At 34.0% G+C, this 23,411-nt stretch overlaps 1 long non-coding RNA gene across 1 annotated transcript; it reads right to left on the bottom strand.

The window, feature by feature from the left end:
• Positions 1 to 11,132: 11,132 nt before the first annotated feature.
• On the bottom strand, positions 11,133 to 13,366 carry LOC127836183 (uncharacterized). The gene is made up of 2 exons (XR_008028639.1): positions 12,499 to 13,366; positions 11,133 to 11,434 (listed from the first exon to the last, which is right to left on the bottom strand). It is a non-coding gene; the product is annotated as an uncharacterized LOC127836183 (long non-coding RNA).
• Positions 13,367 to 23,411: the final 10,045 nt, after the last annotated feature.

Here is a 23,411-nt window from a genome sequence, read left to right as displayed (position 1 = left end):
CGAATGGGTCGGGTATTGTCTGCATCAACGTCAATACAAATTTAAGTTCGCCGTAGCGTAATTGATAAAGTGTCCGCCTAGCGATCGGGTGGTCACGAATTCGATCCCCACTCGGGTAGCGTTCTCTAGATCTCCCCCAAAGACACTAAGTACTGGATATAGGCCCAGGAAACGGACTCGAGAGCGTTTCTATAAGCGATGCAATTGAGCTAACATAAATAGGTTAAAACTAATACAAATTAATTACAGCATGCACTGTGTAAACAATTTATATTGGCAAAACAGCAAATTTCCCATTAATTAATGATACAGCATATAATCTAATCATGTCAATTAAGCCCGAATCCGTTCTCATATGAGGTATCTCATCTTTCCTTTCCATGTTCACATTAATTCACAATATTAATATAGTATTAAAAATACTGATATAATATCAAGTGCTATTCTTCGTGAGTCTTTTTCCTGGTCTTAAAAATGTAGGTAGCATTCGTATTTTTCTTTGATTTCTTTATAAGTAGGATATATAAACAATTTTCTATATTTAATTGATCAGAATACGGACGAGCGTGTAAAAAATGGCTTCTAGTTGCGTCACATATACCCTAGTTTGATGAAATTTGATCATTTTGTACCTCAACGTGTTCCACAGTAGTGCCTTTTTCTAAAGAGTACATTTTATCTTCGGTTTTAAACGCGATTTAGCGACCGTACCATGTTTTTTACGATTATTTCCTGCATCATGTGTGCGTCTGCAGCATTTTGGCGTATTTCATAGGGAATTACGTTCAAAGATGAATGCTTTGGTGCGTTTAACGAAGTACGGGGCTTTTGTTAAATTCCACTGCCGAAACCGGATGGTTCTTGCCTTTGGGCGAATTAGAATTTCTTAGACGTTAGGACCCATATAGTTTGGACTGGGTTTACAATGGGACCAATGTGGATAATTTTGATTGCGCCAAACAGGTATTCAATCACAACCAGTTAATTGCTGCATTGTTTATCTCTTAAAACAAAATCGATGTGCTTTCGGCAATCATGTTCAATCCTCGTTCCATGAAGCATATGAGTCGCGTTCTGAGAAAACTGGGCATAATGCAGGTGCGTTAAGTGTTGTTCCAGATTAGCCTGTGCAGTCCACACAGGCAAATCAGGGACGACATCTTTCCGCTTTTATGACAGTTTTCGTTAAAATCCAAATAAAATCTTCGTAGCAAAAATCCAATTTAGGTGGAAAGTGTCGTCTCTGACGACACTTTACGCACATGCATTATGCCAAGTTTTCTCAGAACGCGACTCATATGAGTTTGGCTGGTTGTCCCAGTGCCAGCCAGTTTGGACTTCATCCGGGCACACCAGTCCCCCCCCCCCCCCCAAAAAAAACAACAACAACAATAACCCCTAAATTGAAGATCTTTCAGTAACCACTAAACAGCTGGACATGGGAGCTTAAATAAATAATTCGTCCCGGCTTTCATGAGTCTATTAAGATTATAAAGTAGGAAAGCTGGTTAAATCTGTGGGTCAACATATCTTGCAGCCTCAGGCGCGCAAGGACATCATTATCATCGAGATGCACTCTTTCGGTGCAACGGGGTTAACAATGTAAGACTAACTTTACCTCTGGTAAGTCCATGAACCTAGATTATGTCATTGTATAGATTAATACATCAAAACCTTCAGACGTGGGTGCAAATAAATACCAGTCATGATATTGTTATCAATTAAAACCAATAATTGTAAAAAATGCGGTATTTTAGAACTTTTATTTTTTCGTCAATCGCGGTTGACTGTCCCATTAAAGCAACACAAATATATATAAAAAAGCGAGCACATGGTGTGTGTTTAGTTCTGTTCAGAAATTAGATTTCATAATGTGTTGCAAACATTTAGTCTGACGGCTGGATGTATTGAATTCGTACTTGTATTAAAATCAAAAAAGTAAGAAGTTAAAAAGATCATTAAAGCGGGTATATACGATTTTTTATATGTGTTTAATTGTAATATATTGATAAAATATGTTACAATAACACAAAATAGGCCAGAAAAATTATACATTAAAGCCGAATTTCATAAAATGCAGCAAAGACAAATTAGCGCCCCGAGCCGATAGTGACGTACATATTTTCCTACAATAACCGAAGCATTCGTCTTTGTATTAGGATCGGAGATAGTGTTCGTGTGTCGTATGAATAGATATCGTTGCAGAATTTCAAATAAACCGTTAAACTAAGATTAGATGCACATCGTACATGTATGGTATACATGCTGGCGAATTCGGCTGTACAGCCGTTTTCAATTTCAGAATTAAATATCTGGCTTATTTCGCATTTTTCGACACATGTTCTTCTTAACTTTTATTTTAATTTATATTGAAATATATATATAATAAGTTTTTTACACAGTTTATATAAATTCATAAATATTTGACTAAATCGTATATACCCGCTTTAAGGCTATACAGTGGTTCAGTTCGCGTCTGTATGCGCGAATGCTACTCGGCACAAACATGTATTTCAACTATAAGAGAATTTCATTTAGCGCACGTTTCACTTCAATCATTTCTATCGACCTATGGTATATCTTTTGCGAAATACAGCATCATTTGCATGAAGAAAATGTTTGTTAAACTCGACATTGCTTTTACAATTAATGTTATTTTTTTAATGAAAAGATATAAGATCATCGGCATCTGCGTAAAAGCTGCAAAACACAAATTGTTCCTTTAAAGAAGACAACATTGCATCTGCCGATGATGATCTGATCCAGCACTTGGCAATCACAGTTGCCTTGGTGCCTTTCAAAAGCAAACACTTACGAATGGATTGCGTCTTATACATACCTATTCATGTGTTAACTGTTATCAAGTTAAAGGCTCTATATAGGTCACGATCCGTAATTATTTACCGATTTTAAATTATTGTTTTTCATATTTTATTTATAAAGGTTATCAAAAACAATATGTATATGCAATTGGACATAACCATACAAAATAAGCAATGCAACTTGTTTTGAGCTCAAAATATAGTGTCCTCCAAGTCAATTGTGTTTACAAACAATCAGTTTATTTACATCGCTGTTTACTCGGAAAGTGAAAGTGAAAGTCACTCAGGTCACCAAAAATATATCGTTGATTTTCTACGTTTTCCGGTATCACTCACAAAGTTGGTCTCTTCTAAATGGTTAAAACGTTTGTAGTGATCTAATAAGTAACTTTCTGCTGGTTAAAAATTGTTTAAAACAGAATTAAAATTTAATTTTCTTTCGGGTATTTTTAGCATACGTAAACGCTTTGAGGCTACACATCACGTTAGTTGCAAAGTTGTAAACATTTCTACCAATTATGAAACGGGTATATCTTCCATATGTCTTGACAACGTTGCACTTAAGCTGTGTTATGAGCATTTTTTATGCACAGGAAACTGAAATCCGGTAAAAATTAGACCAGTTTATATGCATAATAATTTAATTTCTCACCTTTATAGAGCCTTTAAAGTTAATTCAACTGTTTTAAACAGAGCTTATCTCGTCGTGTAATTTATTATTTAAATTGTCTTACAGGCCAACATCTCTGGAAGTCGGGAAAATTAATAGTTGTTTCGTTTGACTCGCATAGTATAACATGGAAAGTCATGTACTCTAAAATTCAAAGAGTATAAAGGTAAATATGAGGTTCAATTAAAACTCCTGCCATAATGTATAATTGTTCAGTGCATCAATCCGCAACATTATTCCATCTATGCCTAGCGTCTTAAATAAGGCCTTGGCAAACAGCGTAGACCCAGATGAGACGCCGCATATGCGGCGTCTCATCAGTGTCTGCGCTGTTTGCATAAATTAATTTCTGTAAGAAATATTCTAAAAATATGAATAAATATACTAGACATCCCTTATTTTGGAAATAAATTGATCCAATTCAGAAGAATGGGAGAGTCCACTAGGCATACATGGGTTAAGGAAGGTATTCGAACGTTATTTTGTAAAGAAGTGAACCGATCGGCCTACCAACAAAATTCTGCTTCAATTTGAATTTATGGGTAATCATTCGGTTCATTTTTACTATATGTTATGGTAGAATTATACTGTGAGAGTCAAGGCTAACACTTCCAACCAAATGGTTGTGAAAGTGCCTCAATCCGCGATTTAAAAGTTTAAGCTGCTTGGAAATATTTTTCACGTAATCCCTGTATCCAAAGCAACTGCAATTTAGTTAAGGACATATCAATACAATGTATGTACTAGATGATGTTAAGTATTGTCACACAATGCTATAACCGACATTGTACACATTATTGAATGTGCTTCTTCTAACAATTGGTGGTATTTTAAACACTTTTTTATACAGAATTTAGTGTAAAAAATGAACAAATAAAAAACGAATTGCATTCATACGCGGTGCGCTTAGTATTTCTGGTTGAAAACTGTGAACAATATAGGTTTATTTGAAGTCTAAATTGGTAAACGCTAGCCACTGCCTTGAAAAGATAAACCTTCAAAATCTTGATCGAATACTTGTCAATTAATAAAAAACAGTTTTCTTCATCAATCTTAAACGACATTTTATTCATAATTCATTTGGCAGTCAATAATACAAATATACTTCAATATAAAGATAAAAATTCACACAAGCATCTGCAAGAAGACATGAATCGATCGTAACACACAATTGATACATTGCAGTCAAAACTGAGAAAAAATAATCATAACGACTAAACAAAAACGTACCGGTAGTATTAATAATATAAAGATAACATTATTGGATCGTCTTAAATCACATAATTTGTACTGACGGCATGGATCTGACGAGGGCTCTGCTTGACACCACTTCAATATCTTTCTGGAAGTTGAGATATTGTTCAAAACGATTTGATTTTGATGGTAATAGTCGGGATGGATGAAATCAAATGTTCACGTCTTCTTCGTTAACCACGATCACCCAGCACCTGCAAGAGGCAAAGTTTCAATTTAATATCTATGAAATATTAGTATTGTCACCATGAATACATTTGGTATTTTAATGGTAAAGAATCTCTCAACTAGGTTAAAAACGTCATAGTTTTTAGGCAAATCATATCCAAATAAGCTAATATTTAAAACACTATATTAAATCGAAACATGTTAATGGCGGTTGTGTGGAATAAATATTTCTTATAATTATAAGATATTCTATGTTTAATTATTTACTTCAGCAAAAATGTCAATAAATGGAACAGATAACACAAATTATATCAAAGTATATACAATATATAACTATTAATTAAAATATATTTATATCCACCACAATTGCTATTCCCATCGATTTCATTTTAACTATCACTAAATCCCAAAAATAACCTCTATTGTCGAAGCCAACCCCACTATTACTAGCAAAGCCTCTACCATAACAACCAACAATACAACTACCCCAGTATTACAACAAAATTTGTACATTAACACCAATTACCCACAAAATCAAACAGCAGCACATCTACGTGCATTATAAATTATCAAACAATAACCATCATATTACTTGTATCTGAGTCATGACGTCCGTTTGATTTCTCTGGTCCGCTTGGGAATGTGTGATATCTGGAGCATTATTAACGTCGTATGTCTTCGAGTTTGTGGCATTTTCCCGTTGACTCATGCGTCGCGACTGGACGGGTGGAATAAGAATATTACTGTCCGATGTATTGCTGTGAGATTGTATCACTTGAAACACTAACATACAGAGTAAGACAATCATGAGACTCCCTAACACGATTGACACACTCTTCGTTTTCTTCCTCCAATTACAGTTGAGTTGTATGTTAATCCGAGGTCTTCTTAAATAAAACCACAGCTTTCATAGTAAACTATATACATATATACTTGTTTCATAATCACGCACAAAGGGCAAGGTCGTAATATACTTTACATGACACCGACGAAATAGCCCTATAACGTGTTAACGACAAACTCTATTAAGAAAACTGAATCCATGAAAAAAATGCTCAAGGTATAAAATAATTATTCGACCTCGTACGCCAGCACTAAATTTATTCACATGGGCTGCAAGTAATAAAGGTCATATTAGTAACGCCAGTTTGAACCGAGAACGGTTGTTCAAATGGTCCAAAACAATAGAGTTAAAGATTTTCGATGACTTAAGTTACAGTCCGAGTTGTTGACACAATGTAAGAAATGAACTAAGCCAGAGTGTAAATATGACCTGATAAACGATGACTTCTGGTTTTACATTAAAATAAATCATGCAAAAAAGAAAACACATACCAACAATTGAAATACTATTCGGTGACAGTCCTTGTACTTAAATAATATATTGTTTTACGATTTGTTACTATTATACATATTATCAGAACAAGTATTATAAATCGTTTCCTTCACATTACTGCTACAGCTGCTTGAACAACTAAATACAATATTTCATGAGCCATTTACAATTCGCAATGAGATTTTTTTAACCAGCGTTATGCGAAACTGGGTCTAATGCAAAATGCGCCCATAAAAGCTATATAGGCCATATATATATATATATATGTGTGTGTGTGAATTTTTATCTTAAAAGCAATCGGTTTGGGCTGTATGAACAACCTTTCATTTTTGCATCTGTTGTATCTACAGTGACTTTTATTAGTGTATCACATCATAAATCGCTGGAAAAGCGTACGGTGGCAACACATATGAATACAATTATTGCTTTAGTGTAGGACGACAGGTTTTATGTTATGTTTATTATTTAATTAGATTCATTATTCACTACGCAATGTGGCATGAACTTGTTTCATGGCTGTATCGTGTTACATTTCATCGATGTTTATGGTATATTAAATGGATCATAACAACCACTATATATTTTGTATCAAACAAAATATTTCAGAGAAGTTGATTTTTTTGGTATAATTTGATTACTTTTACTAAATACAATTTTAACCACGCGCTAACCACATGTGATGAAAACGGATTCTCCATTGATTGCAGTGGTTAGCGCGTACTGATTAAGAATTCTTATACACCTATAATGTTAAAGTATCTATGTTAACTATGTCATTATGTTACTATTGACAAACAAAAGTACGATACTAGCCAAGTATCTATGTTAACTACGTTATTATGTTACTATTGACAAACAAAAGTACGATACTAGCCAAGTATCTATGTTAACTATGTCATTATGTTACTATTGACAAACAAAAGTACGATACTAGCCAAGTATCTATGTTAACTACGTTATTATGTTACTATTGACAAACAAAAGTACGAACACAATCGCACATAAATGTGAAGATACGGTTGATAAGGTCCGAGTGTTATCAAAATGTGAGTGTGTACGTGATTTTTCGTCTGTGGAAAGATGAAGACTATTTCTTAAACAAAGTAAACAGAAGTAAGTATACTGAAAACAAGTAGAACAAACACTGCTTTAAATAATCAACAACCAAATGTGATATTAAATTAAAACACAAACGTGATATAAATACCGGTATATATCAAACACATTTGTGTTATTATATAAGGAATGAATAAATGCAAGTGTTATATAAGTTCACAACTTTAATCAATGTTGTTTTCGTCCGCTCTTTCCGCATGCATGTAGACGAATACTTGCGTTTTGCTTTCAAAATAAACTCACAAATCACAATTTTGATTAACGTGCTTATCTGTTTACAAACATGTTTGCTTTATTATCTAAGCTGATACATACATGCGATAAACGAAATAAATATGCCACTATAATCGATGTTTTTTCGGATCAGGTATACTTTGGTTGAGTTAGTCGTGTCGAGTAATTTCGGGCCGACTGGGTCGGGTATTTATATAAATTTATGACTGCATCAACGTCAACACAAATAAACTACGATCAATCAACCTGAAAATAAAACATGCACTGTGTGAACACTAAATGTTGGAAACACAAGCAAATCTCCCGTTCATGAATGGTTACAGCATATAATCTTTTCATGTCAATTTAGCCCAAATCAACTCTCATATGAGATTTCTGATCTTCTTTCCTTTTCTATGTCCACATAAGTTCACAATATTAATACAGTATTGTTAATATTAATAGTATCTTATATCAAATGCTATTCTCTGTTAGTCTTTTTCGTGGTCTTAAAGAAGCAGGTTGCAGGTACTTAAACCTAATTCTTCTTAAGTAACGACAATGCAGATGCATTTGAAAGTCTTAATAAACGTGATTAATGTATCCAACAAGGCACTTTGTTCGTGTCATGCCGGCAACATGGTTACCATAAAATTAAAAAAAAATTCAATAGTAATGACATAAAGCATACATTTCATCAGCATTATAGCAATAATAAACATAGTAACGCATTTCATATGGACTCGATGAAAATCCATCCATGAAAACACGTTTTCTTGTCAACATTTGTTAACGGTACTATACACAAAATCAATTGCTGTAAATAATCTTACAACATAAAATAACACTCGTTTGGAGAAATATGGGTAAAACATCCTATGCATTTGATACACATTAACAAATAAAAATACGCACGCATAGTGTTTTCAGACCTGTTGTTAACTTATAAAGGTGTCCACTAAATGCGGACATTTGTATATCTGTCTTACATGTGCATAAAATAAGCAGGCGATTAATGAAAGAAATAGCATACTGTTTTTTTCTTTGATTACATAATAAGTTAGATATATACACGATTTTCAAAATGTTATTTATCAGAATACTGACGAGCGTGTAAACAAATGGCTTCTAATTGCGTCGCATATCAACTAGTTTGATACAATCAGATTGTTGGACTACTTACATATTATATAACACTAAATCATTTTGTATCCCTCCGTATTCCAAAGTAGTGCTTCTAAAGAATACCTTTTATCTTCGGGTTTAAATGCGATTAAGCGACGATACCCATGTTTTTTTAGATTATTTATTGCATCATATATGCAACATTTTGGCTTATTTCATAGGGAATTACCATTGAAACATGTACGTTTAGGGTGCGTTTAACGAAGTACGGGACTTTGGTTAAATTCCGATTCCGACACTTTGTTTTTCCGATGGTTCTTGCCTTTGAACGAATTTAAATTTCTTAAAAGTAGAAAACCATATAATTTTGTCTGTGGTTAATAATTGGACCAATGTGGGTAATTTAATAAGTGTAATTCAACCTATTCTGATTGCGCCAAACAGGTCTTAAATCAAAACCAGTTAATTATTGAATTGTGTATCTCTTAAAACAAAATCGAGTTTCGTTCGGCAATCATGCCCAATCCTCGTTCCATGAAGCATATGGGTGGCGTTCTGAGAAAACTGGGCAAAATGCATGCGCGTTAAGTGTCGTTCCTGATTAGCTTGTGCAGTCCACACAGGCTTATCAGGGACGACACTTTCCGCTTTTATGACATTTTTCGTTACAATGAAGTCTCTTCTTAGCAAAAATCCAATTTAGGCGGAAAGTGTCGTCCCTGATTAGAGTGTGCTTACTGCACAGGCTAATCTGGGACGACACTTTAAGCATATACATTATGCCCAGTTTACTCAGAACGCGACTCATATGAGTTTGGCTGGTTGTCCCAGTGCTAGCCAGTTTGGGTTTCCTCCGGGAACACCAGTCCCCCCAAAAAAACAACAACAACGAAGATCTTTCAGTAACCACTAAACAGCTGGAAATAGCAGTTTAAATTAAAAATTCGTGCCATCTTTTGTGAGTCTAGTAAGATTATAAAGTAGGAAAGCTGGGTAAATCTCCGGGTCAACATATCGTGCAGCATCAGGCGCGCAAGGACATCATTATCTTCGAAATGCACACTTTTGGTGCAACGGGGTTAACAATGTAAGACAAACTTTATCTTTAGTAAGTCCATGAACCTAGATTATGTCTTTAAATAGATAAATGTATAAAACCTGTTCGACGGGAGTTCAAATAGGTACGTGTCCGGACCGTTTCACTAAGTTGTATATGTGGTAAGAGCAAATCTTGTGCGAAATATAGCATATTTTGCATGAATAAAATGTTTGTTTAACTCGACATTGCTTGTACAATAAATTATATTTTTAATGACAATAAATAAGATCATCGGCATCTGCGTTAAGCTGCAAAACACAAATTAACCCTTCAAAAAAGACAACACTGCATCTGCCGATGATGATCTGATCCAGCACTCGGCAAGTATTGTTGCATTTGTGCCTTTCAAAAGCAAACACTTACAATTGGATTGCGTCTTATATATAACTATCCATGTGTAAACTGTTATTAAGTTTAAAGTCAATTAAACTGTTTGAAACAGAGCTTATCTCATCGTGTAATTTATTTATTTAAATTGTCTTGCAGGCCAACATCTCTGGAAGTCGGTAAAAATTCATTGCTGTTTCTTTTGACTCGCATCGTAAAACATGAAACATCATATAATCTTTAATTAAGTAAAAAGGTAAATATGAGATTCAATTAAAACTCAAGCCTAAAAACGTATACGTGTTCGGTGCATCAATCCGCAACGTTAAGGAAGGTATTTGAACGTTATTTTGTAAAAGTAGTGAACCGATCGGCCTACCAAAAAATTTCAAAAATCAGGTTCATTTTGAATTACGGGTAATCATTCGGTTCATTTTAGTTATATGTTATGGTAGAAATATCAAGTGATACTCAAGGCTTAGACTTTCTACTTACTGATTGTGAAAAAAAGTTAAAGCTGCTTGGAAATATTTTTCACGTAATCCCTGTTTTTAAAAAGCAACTGCCATTAAGTTAAGGACAGATTAATCTTATACATGCACTAGATGAAGTTAAGTATTGTCACACAATGGTATATCCGACATTTTACAGAAAATTTGAATTTCCTACTTCAAAGAATTGTTGGTATTTTACACACTTTTTTATACAGAATTTAGTTGCAAAACACAACAATTAAAAAACGAATTGCATATATACGCAGTGCGCTTAGTATTTCTTCTTGAAAACTGTAAACAATATAGGTTAATATAAGTATAAATTGGTAAACGTTAGCCACTGCCTTCAAAAGAAAAAACTACCACATCTTGTACAAATACGTGTTCGTTAATAAAAAAACACAGTTTTCGTCATCAATTTTAAACAACATTTTATTCATAATTCATTTGGCAGTCATTAATGCAAATATACTTCTATATAAAGATAAAAAATCATAAAAACAATGAATCAGTTGCAATAATATTTTAATTGATTTTAACCAACTATTGATAAATTCAGACAAAAACTAAAAGAAAGAAGAATAAAACGCAACTTTATAAAAACCTAGAAATAATATAAAGAGCAAATTAATGATTGTCTAAAATCGCACAGTCTGTAATGGCGGCGTGAATTGACGAGGGCTCTACTAGACACCACTTCATTATCTTTCAGGAAGTTGAGATGTTGGTCAATACGATTTGATTTTGATGGTTATTGTCAGCATTAATTAAACCACATGTTCACGTCTTCTTCACAAGATCACCAAGCACCTGCAAGAGGCAAAGTTTCAATTTAATATTTATTTAATATTCACCATGAATACATTTGATTTTTTAATGGTTAAGAATTTATCAACTAGGTTAAAAACGTCAGCGTTTAAGGAAAAATCATGTCCAAATTAGCTTAAATTCAAAACACTATATTAAATCGAAACATGTTACTGGCGGGTGTGTGGAATAAATATTTCTCATAATTATAAGCTGTTCTTTGTTTGATTATTCACATCAGCAAAAATGTCAAGAAATGGAACAGAAACATCTCTTTCAAAGTATATACAATTTATAACTATTAATTAAACTATATTAACATCAACCACAATTGCTATTCCCATCACTTCCACTTCCACTACAACTGCATCCCAAACATAACCTCTAACGCCGAAGCCACCCCCACTATTACTAGCACAGCCTCTACCATAACAACCAACAACACAACTACCACAAACACCCTTGTATTACTACAACATTTGTACATCACCTTTAAGGGACATTTTCACGTTTTAGTAAACGGACACAATTTTAAAAGAAAATGTTTCAGATTCGCAATTTTTCGTTGTAGTTGTGAAATTTGTGAGGAAACAGTTATACTGAACATTAACCATGCTCTAAAATATCCATTATATACATCTTTTGACGATTAAAATACCTGAAAATTATAAAGCGTTGTAACGCAAATCGATTGTATAATGTTTCGGGTTCTGTTGTTGTCGTTATATTTTGTGACACTACGAAGATTGCTTATATAAAGTAAAACAAATACATTATTTCAAAAAGAGCACGGATAGCCGAATGGTCTAAGCGTTATGCTTTTACACCAGGGGTCGGTGGTTCAAGCCCCGTTGCGGGTACCTTTTTTTATTTCTTTAATTTTATTCTCGTTTTTTACTGGCACGTTTTAGATCTTATGTTTACATTTATCAATATAAAGCATTAAATGACAAACTCAAATACATGCCAAAATCTGTGAAAAGGTCCCTTAAACATCAATTACCAAAAAAAAAATACCAACACAACTCAGTGCATGATAAATTATCAAACAATAAACATCATATTACGTGTATTAAAATCATGACGTCCGTTTGATTTCTCTGACCCGCTGGGAAATTTGTGGTATCTGGAGCATTATTAACGTCGTATGTTTTCGAGTTTGTGGCATTTTCTTGTTGACTCATGCGTCGCGACTGGACGGGTGGAATAAGTATATCACTGTCCGACATACTGCTGTGAGAATTTATCACTTGAAACACTAACAGGCAGAGTAAAACAATCATGAGACTTCCTAACACGAATGGAAAACTCTTCATTTTCTTCCTCTAATCACAATTTAGTTATATGTTAATCCGAGGTCTTCTTAAATAAAACCACAGCTTTCACGCCGAATACTTGTTTAATAATCACGCACAAAGAGCAAGGTCGTAATATACTTTACATAACACCGATGAAACAGTCCGAAAACGTGTTAACGGGAATCTCTATTGAGAAAACTGAATCCATGAACAAAAAGCTCAAGGTACAAAATAACTATTCGACCTCGTATACCAGCACTTAATTTATTCACATGGGTTGCAACTAATAAAGGCCATATTAGTATCCCCAGTTTGGACACTTAACGGTTGTTCAAATGGTCCAAAACGATAGAGTTAAAGATTTTCGTTCACTCAAGTTACAGTCCGAGTTGTGTACACAATATAAGCAATGAACTAAGATAGAGTTTAAATATGACCTGATAAACGGTAACTTCTGGTTTCACATTTAAATAAAGTCAGATAAAAAAGTAAACACATACCAAAAATGAATTACTTTTCGGTGACAGTCCTTGTACTTAAAAAAATAATATATTGTTGAACTATTTGTTACTATACCATTATACATATTATCAGAATAAGTATTATTTATCGTTTCCTTCACATTACTGCTACAGCTGCTTGAACAACTAAATACAATCTGTCATGAGCCATTTACAATGTGCAATGAGATTTTTTAAACCCGCGTCATGCGAAAAAGGGTCTTATGCCAAATGCGCCCATAAAAGCTATATAGCCCACTCAGTGTGAGCATCTCTCAGTCTATCAGGAGATAATTAATGAGACCATAAAGCATAGAATGATTTTATAGCGGACAGTATCGCCCCAGACCACACTGTGCAAATGCACTGGCTGGGCTAAAGCTACGCTAGCCGAAACGCTATAAGACCCATTTTCGCATGGCGCGACTATGACAGTGTGATTTGAATGTGTCGAAAGAAAACTGCGTGTTAATCAAATATTAGCATATGAAAAATTTCGATGGTGAAGAAATTAACTCATAATTAGCCTTGCGAGGACACATATGGTGTGAACACCCGTAGTAAATTTTTTATATACTAACACTAATTTGTAGTTTTACTTTAATAACACATATTTCATGCGGTGAATATGCGACTAATAAGTGGAAACAACAACACAATAGTTAGCCGTTTGTTTTCAATTTAATTGTTTAGAAACGTAAATTTCAAACTTTATTTCAATGTCAGCATGTACGCCGAATATCTTTTTACAAGATATTTCTTGTTATATTTAGTTGTTTTTTATCTTCGGTTTTAACGATTATAAAGCATTGTTGTCGTTGTCTATAGTAAACATGTAGTTATTGGTGAACTCATTGAAAAAAAATTAATTGAGAACTGTGAAATTAAGCAAAATTAACCTTAAACTATTGCGTTTTTACCACCCGTCCAATTAAGAATAATAGGACAGTTCGCCGCTTACTGTTGAGAACAAAATAACGTTTCCCACACACATCCACGAAGCAAATATTGGATTATTTAAATCATTCATAAACATTCTTTTTCGGGACACGTGTAAGTCAAAACAAATTATCAGGTTTTGGGTCTCTAACAAATCTGGCTTGCAAAACGTGGTATTTAACCTTAGTTAACCCAAGCGAATAACCAAAACCGAAAAACGAGTGGCGCTGTGCTGCTTTCCTGGGGAGGTAACTCATGAGTGCCTTGTTACGCATATTTGTGTACCTTATATAATAATAAATAGTTAATTTCCATCAGCATGGCTTATTTCGTTCTGTTGTCGGTGAGGAAAAGGCACACTGAAAGGGTGAAGATGTGGATACTTTCCAGATATTTATCTAAGTATTGTATTTTTCCAAATTGAAATGGTCATAATCTTGGCATCTAAAAGCTGGTATGTAAATTTAGAACGTACTTAACAAAAAAAACGCGTTTTAGTCCTATTATCAGAGGGAGGGCCTTACATTTCAAGAGATGTGATACTCCTTTTCCCGAGTCCCGTATTCCTATGAATTTTACCTTTTAGAGCTCCATGCCGTTTGAAGGAGAACAATAATCGGCGGCTATTAAACTGGCCCCGATGTTTTAGTTTTAACGTCAACTTATATTATGCAGGTTAATGTTGAATTAGTACCGCCAATATTCAAAGAAAGAACCAGACAAAATGATGATAAAAAAAATGTTTAAATATTATGGACTGGTAAATGGCAAGGTGTATAATATATATAAGAGTTGAAGAAATGAAAATATGCTAATTTTAATAACTTTGCAAATTTATTAACTTATTAAACAACATATTTTATGTTGCAAAAAGAGCCCCCAATATTTAGTTAATGCGAACATATTATTTACCTTAGAATGATCCAATTAACCGCCGCTTTTTCTACTTTTTAAAGGTCAAGTTACGTAAAAAAGACAGGCAAACATACAGAGAGACAAAGAGACAGAAAGACAAAGAGACAGAAAGACAAAGAGACAGAGAGACAGAGAAACAGACAGACAGACAGACAGACAGACAGACAGACAGACAGACAGACAGACAGACAGACAGACAGACAGACAGACAGACAGACAGACAGACAGACAGACAGACAGACAGACAGACAGACAGACAGGCAGACTGACAGACAGACAGACAGAAAGACAGAAAGACAGATAGACAGACAGACAGACAGACGGACGGACGGACGGACGGACGGACGGTAGGTAGGACAGACAGACAGACACACAGAGTGACAGACAGACAGACAGATTTTTTATTCAAGACTTGTGCATAGTACATCATCTTAACATATACATTTGCAAAAAATATGTCAACATGCTAAGACATTATCATATCCCAGAATTTACACCAATGAATTAGTAATTATTTACTAAACTATATAATATACAATTGTCATGTTCTTTTCTTTAGTTATGCACTGATCCGTCGACAAGAAACTTTTAAATTGACAAATTGTTATTTCTTCGATGTCCAGATTCTTCTGAATTTAGTGTTTCCTTTATGTGCTGATCGGACATATTAAAAGTTTACGTTAATATATAATAAACGCGCGCAAAAAGAATTAGCTGAGTTCAAACATATTGATTGCTGCGATATGAACAAGATATTGAGCTCTTTCATGGAGAGAACCAGAACTCTTAGCAATATATTGCAAACGCTCCCTGTTATTGGAATGCAGCCCGAGATCTCCCGATTCAGGTACCTATATGAACGGCGGGTTTGATGTTTGCACACGGTGAAGAACAGCTAATCTGCAACATCTTCAACATCAATCAAGCAATTAATACGTCTACTGCTTTTTATTTCCATATGCTCCTCAATCTTCTTTCTAGTTAGGCGGAACGAACGCGTGACATGGACATTTCAGATGCACGAGGACACTTCAATAATTGAGTACCTATTACTACTATTCAAATTGTATGACTAAAAGGAAGTGAAACTCATTTCTAATGTTGTTCAATCAAATATGTAGAAATTGAGTCACGATGCCAAAGTGCCATAGTACATAGAACGTGTCATCATTGTGACAAAAAAGGCTTATTTAAAAGGGAAATAATTTTAATGGATCAATAGTTCCATTTCTTATCGATCAGTAATCCATAAGTTTCGAAACCATCTTACCCAAGAGATGGCATTAAATGCATAATTTATCCGCACATATTCGTATCATCGATGTGGAACAGTCCTATCTTAGAATCAACATCAACTACTACTAAAAGAATTGCATTTTAAATAATCGTGAATATGGTCCACTTTGGTTTTCGCCTGTAAACGCCTGTTATCTACCCTTAAAGAACAGTGATCTGAAATTTGATATCTTGCAACAATAGTAAAGTAAAAAGCTTAATTTAAAAAAGAAACAACTATGCTTCCATTTGGATTCGAACCATAGTCATCCTGATCCCATCCATCAATCCAACAACGACTTATGCGACCAAAAAACACAACAAATTGATCCACGTCGAATACATTTGTCTCTTACGAAATAAAATCAAAAGTAGACAAGCATTCTCCCACTGAACCACCTGTTCGACGTATTGAGCGTGATCATACAAATTATAAATGGAGCACCGGTCATGTGTCAATGCAGCAGTAATTATGGCTAGCATTCCATTGCTCCTGCCGGTATGTTAAAGGGTCAGCAACACGTCAGTGCCTAATCATTTTACAGTAAATATTAAATTGACCATGCATAACAGGTGACACTGTTCTTCACCTGAAATACATAAGGTTAGTTACAACAGAATAGTTTGTAAATTTTGAGAACAAGTTTGTAAATCACCAAGAACTCCAAAATCATAGTATATTAAAATAAATTTAGTTTTAATAACACTCAGATATTCAATCTTAAACTTTTTTACCTCTCAAATTCATACTTTGCCCTTATGTTGTAATTGTTGTACAACGTTTACATGCAACTCAAAATCGTCAGTAAACCAAGGAAAACCAGTCAACTATTTCAAGAACACTTATTGACTTCTCATAAACACACTCAGTAAGTGTTTATTAAGGGTTTTATGTTTACTCCCGGTCTCGCAAAACGTCGGTTGTTCATTATCTCAGTTTCAAACAAACATATAATTCACGGGGCAACACAACTAATGACACGGTCAAACCTAAACATATGGTATATGCTGATGGAAATTTCCAAATAAACATTTACCAATTAAACAACTACGATTATTTTCCAAATATTTCAGCTAACCAATTTTTGAGACCGATTAATAGAGATTATGTATAACATGGTGCGTATTACTAAAATCTTATTATATGCACACAATGAATGACGCATAAAATAATAACTTATACAAAACGGCCTTTGTACGGAACGGTCTGGCCACATCCAAATTGACATATACACTTTTTAGCGAGAAATCAAGATAAAAAAATAAAAGTATTTGTATTCTGTTTCCAATATCATCTAAAAAGAAGTGTAATAAACAGAAATGTATTAATGTCTTTTTTAGTAGTTATGTTTTGAAAGAAATTAATCCTGAAGGTAATCAATTTTTTTATCTGTTTTAAATGGTGTCGTTTAACTACATAATCATTAAATAATCATTTAATAGTAATTCCGTATTCGCATATGTTTGGGGTAAAATGGATTCTTAAGATTGAACACACCGCCAGCCATAAGTACGCTAGGTGAAGACACGCATACGTTAGATACTGTTTTAAATCTGTTTAAATCAAATATAACACTCCTTAAATACACCCCTGAACATGTAAATAATATCCCGCATGTGTACTATTTCAGTTATTCCTTATTTAATTGACTTTGACGGAAGTAATGGAGTGTGCTATGACGATTCCACTTCGATATTTTCACGAGCGGAAAGGGTACAATAACAAATACGTATGCTTGTGTCCTGACTCCATACTAACTGCACGTTTCTGCAACGTTATATAATTTTATGACACCTATTACACAACTAAAAATAGCATCGGGTTTAGAGCAGATCGACGTACCGGTCCAGTAATAGGACAGTAATGGAGGGAGCACGGGTATTAAACTATGTTAAATGTGTTTATTGAATTTTCAGGGACATGTCGGGAAAAATTTTAACTAATCATTATCAGGTGAACTGAAAACGCATGTTGCTGAAAACGAAATACTATTGATAACAGAAACATGGTTTTAGTAAAACCACAAATCGAAAGAAAACATCGAAGTTGCCAAAACATATGCGGTAAAATGCCCGGATGTAGTAGAATTTTAGCAGACGAAATACGTATGGTATTTAACATTAATTTTCTAATTTTGAAAATTTTTCACTTGAAAACTTTTCTCTAAGATTTTCGTCTCCGAATTTTTATATCAGCCTAAAAGGTGAAAAACTTTGTTAGAAAATACAACGAATATCGTTCGTAAAAACATCAATACTTGGCAAACGCGAGAGACTGTCTAAAACGCATACGGTTAACGCAGACAATATACAATACACCGGTAGGTAACGTTTAAAAATGCATACTATATTAACAAAGAAGGAAAATGCAGACGGTGATTGGCGTCCGTTATTTTGGTGTTTATTATAATTTAGTTGTTTGAATTTTAATGTCTGGCGTTAAAAATACACGATTGATACTTAAATATCGATGTTTTGTTGAAAACGTGGCTCGGAATAGAGATTTCGACCCATTTGGAGCCTAGTCGTTTTCGAGTGAAACGATGTGTCCGTTATTATGACGTTTATTATGGTTTCGTTGATAAAATTTTAATGTTTGACGTTAAAAATTCATAAATGATTATTAAATAGGGATGTTTTGTTGAAAACGTGGCTCGGAAAGAGATTTCGACCCAGTTGGAGCCGATTCGTTTCCAAATGAAAAGTTGTTAGGTTGTTACTACCGGTTCGCGCACTATGTCAAACCATTTATAAATCATAGCTTTTTAAAAAATAAAACCTAAACCGTTTTATTAATTATGGGAAATAATTATTAACCTTGTGTTCTTTTAATGTTCAGTGGTGTAAATTAACCTGACGGCATGTAAGAATGAAAACAGTAGGGCATAGATCAACATTGTTAGTTTTCGGACAAACTTTCTGGTTGTTGTTAAGGTAGGAGTTTTCATGAATTTTGCTTCAACAAGAAGTCTGTGGGTTAAAAATTTATTTTAAACGGAATATGTCATCAATCATAACATGTGTATAGGACGTTTTGGCTCTTATAATGACGATTTTGGCTCTTATAATGACAACTTTAGGCGATATTTCTGTCTGTATTACCCGAACGTTATTAAATCTGAAACGCTTTAAAGGGGCTGTCAACCAGATTGACAAAAAAAGAAAAGTTCTAAAAAACCGTATTATTTACAATTAATAGTTTATATTGATTAAAATATCACGACTGGTATATTACATAACTTGAAAAAAATTGTAAAGTTTTCATATTTTCAGAAAATTTGGTAGTAAAATTTTACTAGGTATGTCAACCAGCACCCGATTGTATAAACGCTGGTTAAAGTAACCGCTCGGTAACATTCAAACCTTGGTAAGTTTGCGGTTATTCAGGTATAGTAACCTTCAAGGTAACTCGATTGTATAAACACGATATACCGCAAAGTAACCTAACCGCGCATAGTGGAATTTAACCACCGGTAACTTTAACAAAAACATTCCCACGTTGCATTTTCTAATGACGTAATTTTCGCGCGAAGTGTCACGCTTATAAACAGCAACATGTATTTTTTTTATCAAATTCATTTACAAATGAATTCACAATAAAATAAAGTGTACATTTTAACTATGAGTTCATCAAAATGACCAGGGACAAATTGATAATGATGTCGGGATTTGCGTCATTTAGCGGAATCCCTGGTGCTTCCAAACTGCAAGAGAGTGCTTACAAAGACGTCAGTTCTTCTAGTTGTTCTAGATGTAACATACAAATTATACATGGTCGTCGTAACATGCTAGGCTATTCTTCTTATTTGGCTTATGTTTGCAATAAACTCACTTACTTTCTTGTACAATAAGGGAATTTACCATAGACAAATAAAACATTGTTTAAGTTTAAATATATCTTTGTATGCAGAAATCTGCAAATGCAACCGAGTTTACCAACGGCTATTATTTGTGTCGTGTTCTGAGAAAACTGGGCATAATGCATGTGCGTAAAATGTCGTCCCATATTTGGTTGTTAAGTTCGCACAGGCTAATCAGGGACGACACTTTCCGCCAAAAATTGATTTTTGCTAAGAAGGGACTTCATTTTAACAAAAATGTCATAAAAGCGGAAAGTGTCGTCCCTGATTAGCCTGTGCGAACAGGCTAATATGGGACGACACTTTAAACACATGCATTATGCCCATTTTTCTCAGAACACGACACATTTGACAAACTGCTCCGGTTCATTTTAACAGCAGTAATGTACATAGAGTACATGACGTAGCGTGTGACGAAGAAGAAAGTTTATTGAGTTCTCATTTGAATATAATGATATGATGGCATAAGGGTATTTATTTAACTATGCTAAAATAATTATCAAAGACCCTAGATGCAAACTCGTCAATTATTGAATAAAATGGAATATTTATGGATTTTAAAGGATTATTAAAGGTAAGATACTAGTTCGAACGTGTTTTGTTTTTTGTTTGTACTTTTGTTGTTCCCTGTTCTCGGAGAAATGATTTTAACATGGGCGCCATTGATGCATCGGATCACACACGGCATACCCACAACAGAATATAAGAAACACGTTCTGTGCGTCCTTAAATTCGTCGTCAGAAGTCGGAAATCGTATTGCCCTGTAAATAAAGTCAAATAAAATGTCAGTCGCTGCAATTGTCTGTTTACTCGTCGAAATTGTTAAGGTCGTCGATGGTTAGCTTTTATAATGTCGCGCGCCGCGGCCATTTTGTGTAAGTTACCTCTCGGTTACTTGTACTTACCCATCTATGGAAGCAGGTTATGTTTTAACTGGGTTTTAACCGATCGGTATAACTAACCAAATTTTATACAAACGCTTACCGACCAGTAACCAACATGTTACCGACTTTTAACCGCCGGTATGTGGTTAACCGCCGGTTTAACTGTTTATACAATCGGAAGCAGGTAACTACCAGTTAACTATATATAACGCAAGTAGATTGATCATCATCGTCACGTGGTAAACCCAGATTGCAAATTGCGCGAGCGAAGTAAATTGTATATAGTATATATATAAAATGATCAATCTACTTGCGTTATTTATAGTGTGTATATCGTTATATCACATACTTTCGCGATGTACTTTCGATTTCACATCGCGAATATTTATTACCGAATATCATGAAAATATAAAAACACAACTTTTTTCAAGTAATGTAATATATCAGTCGTAATATTTAAATCAATACAAACTAATAATTGTAAAAAATACGGTATTTTAGAACTTTTCTTTTTTCTTCAATCTGATTTAAGTACACCATTTGTTATTGAAAAGTTTTTACAATGAAAGTAACTGTATTAACAATTCGTTGATAAATTAAAGCGCATATATGCCATTACAAGTGTTCTTCTTTCACGTTATGTTTGTTAAGATGATTGTTTAACTTTTGATGAGTAGATAGCTGACAGATAGTGAAATGAAAAGGGTTGTATAATCGTATTTGATGCTGGTCAACTAGTACCTTAGTCAACTCGCAAGGTAGTTAGCACACCTTTTTTTTTGTCAACTCGCACGTTTTTGTAGCAATCTTACACTAATGGAATGTCAATTCGTAGACGAAACAAGAGCTGTAACCATAGGATGACATATGCCCCCGATAAACGCTTTGATAGAAGTTATAGCATTTTTCGAAACCTAAACGCAGATTTCGAAACCTAAACGCGGCCCCTAAGTTGAAGGTCAAGGTCACAGGGGTCAAAATTTGTGTGCTAATGGAAAGGCCTTGTCCATATAAACATGCATACCAAATATGAAGGTTATATATCAAGGGACATAGAAGTTATGAGCATTTTTCGAAACCTAAACGCAGATTTTGAAACCTTAACGCAGACCCTAAGTTCAAGGTCAAGGTCACAGGGGTCAAAATTTTTGTGCGTATGGAAAGGCCTTGTCCATATTCACATGCATACCAAATATAAAGGTTATATCTCAAGGGATATAGAAGTTATGAGCATTTTTCAAAACCTAAATGCATATTTCGAAACCTAAACGCTAAGTGTGACGGGAAGACGGACAGACAGACAGACAGACGGACAGTCCGATCACTATATGCCCCCTTTTCATTAAAAGGGGGCATACAAATCAGAAATAGATTTAGAATGTAAGATGCAGGATGTAATATTATCATTAGTTTATAAGTATAAATCGAAGAGATGATGTCTTTTTTAATAATCTGAATATAGGGTTGTCACAATTTATTGTGTTGCAAATTGTTTTATTTGTGTTAAGTTTTCATACTGTTTATTACCGGATGGACAACGATGTTGACAGCCCAATGTTACCAGCAATCAATAGAATTATGATCAAGTAACTAATAAGCATTATACTTTATATTATTGTTTTAATATAAAATATTACCTATACTATAATCACTGTGTATATCTGAAGGAAACAGGATGTAAGATGTCGGATGTAATATGATCATTAGTTTATAAGTTTAAATCAAATAGATTTTGTCTTAATTAATTATCTGAATGTACGGGTGTCACACTTTATTATGTTGCACGTTGTTTATTTGTGTTAAGTGTTAATACTATTCATTACAGGATGGACAACAGTTTACGATCTTGATGAAGCAGCCGGGCAAGGGAAGAGATAACCGTATAACCAACTTACTTGTAGAACACGTTTGTTGTCAACCCTATGGTAACAGCTATCAATACATGTATGATTAAGTAATTAAAAAAGCATTGTACTTGTTATATTATTGTGTTATTATAAAACATTCCCTAAACTCTAGTGACTATGCAGTGTAAATTATATACAAACAAGAACTTATTTTCATGTTGATTAATAATGTGTTGTGTTATTTTCACAAAGATTATGTTCAAAAAGAAAGGCAACAATGCAGGGAAAGATGAAATGTGAGCACAATTATATGATGTATTATTGATATGATTGTAGAAGATTGCTAATAGATAATCACTCTTTTTATATTTAACATTGCAGCTCTTCACAAATAAATTTTTCGAATCCAGCTACAACCTGACCCTACCTACTTTACTTATACCTGTCAGTTTGGCCTGAGT

Source organism: Dreissena polymorpha, chromosome 6, assembly GCF_020536995.1.
Source record: "Dreissena polymorpha isolate Duluth1 chromosome 6, UMN_Dpol_1.0, whole genome shotgun sequence".
NCBI classification, from domain to species: domain Eukaryota; kingdom Metazoa; phylum Mollusca; class Bivalvia; order Myida; family Dreissenidae; genus Dreissena; species Dreissena polymorpha.
Note: the sequence above shows the minus strand (reverse complement) of the source record. Positions and strands in the feature narration are given on the sequence as shown.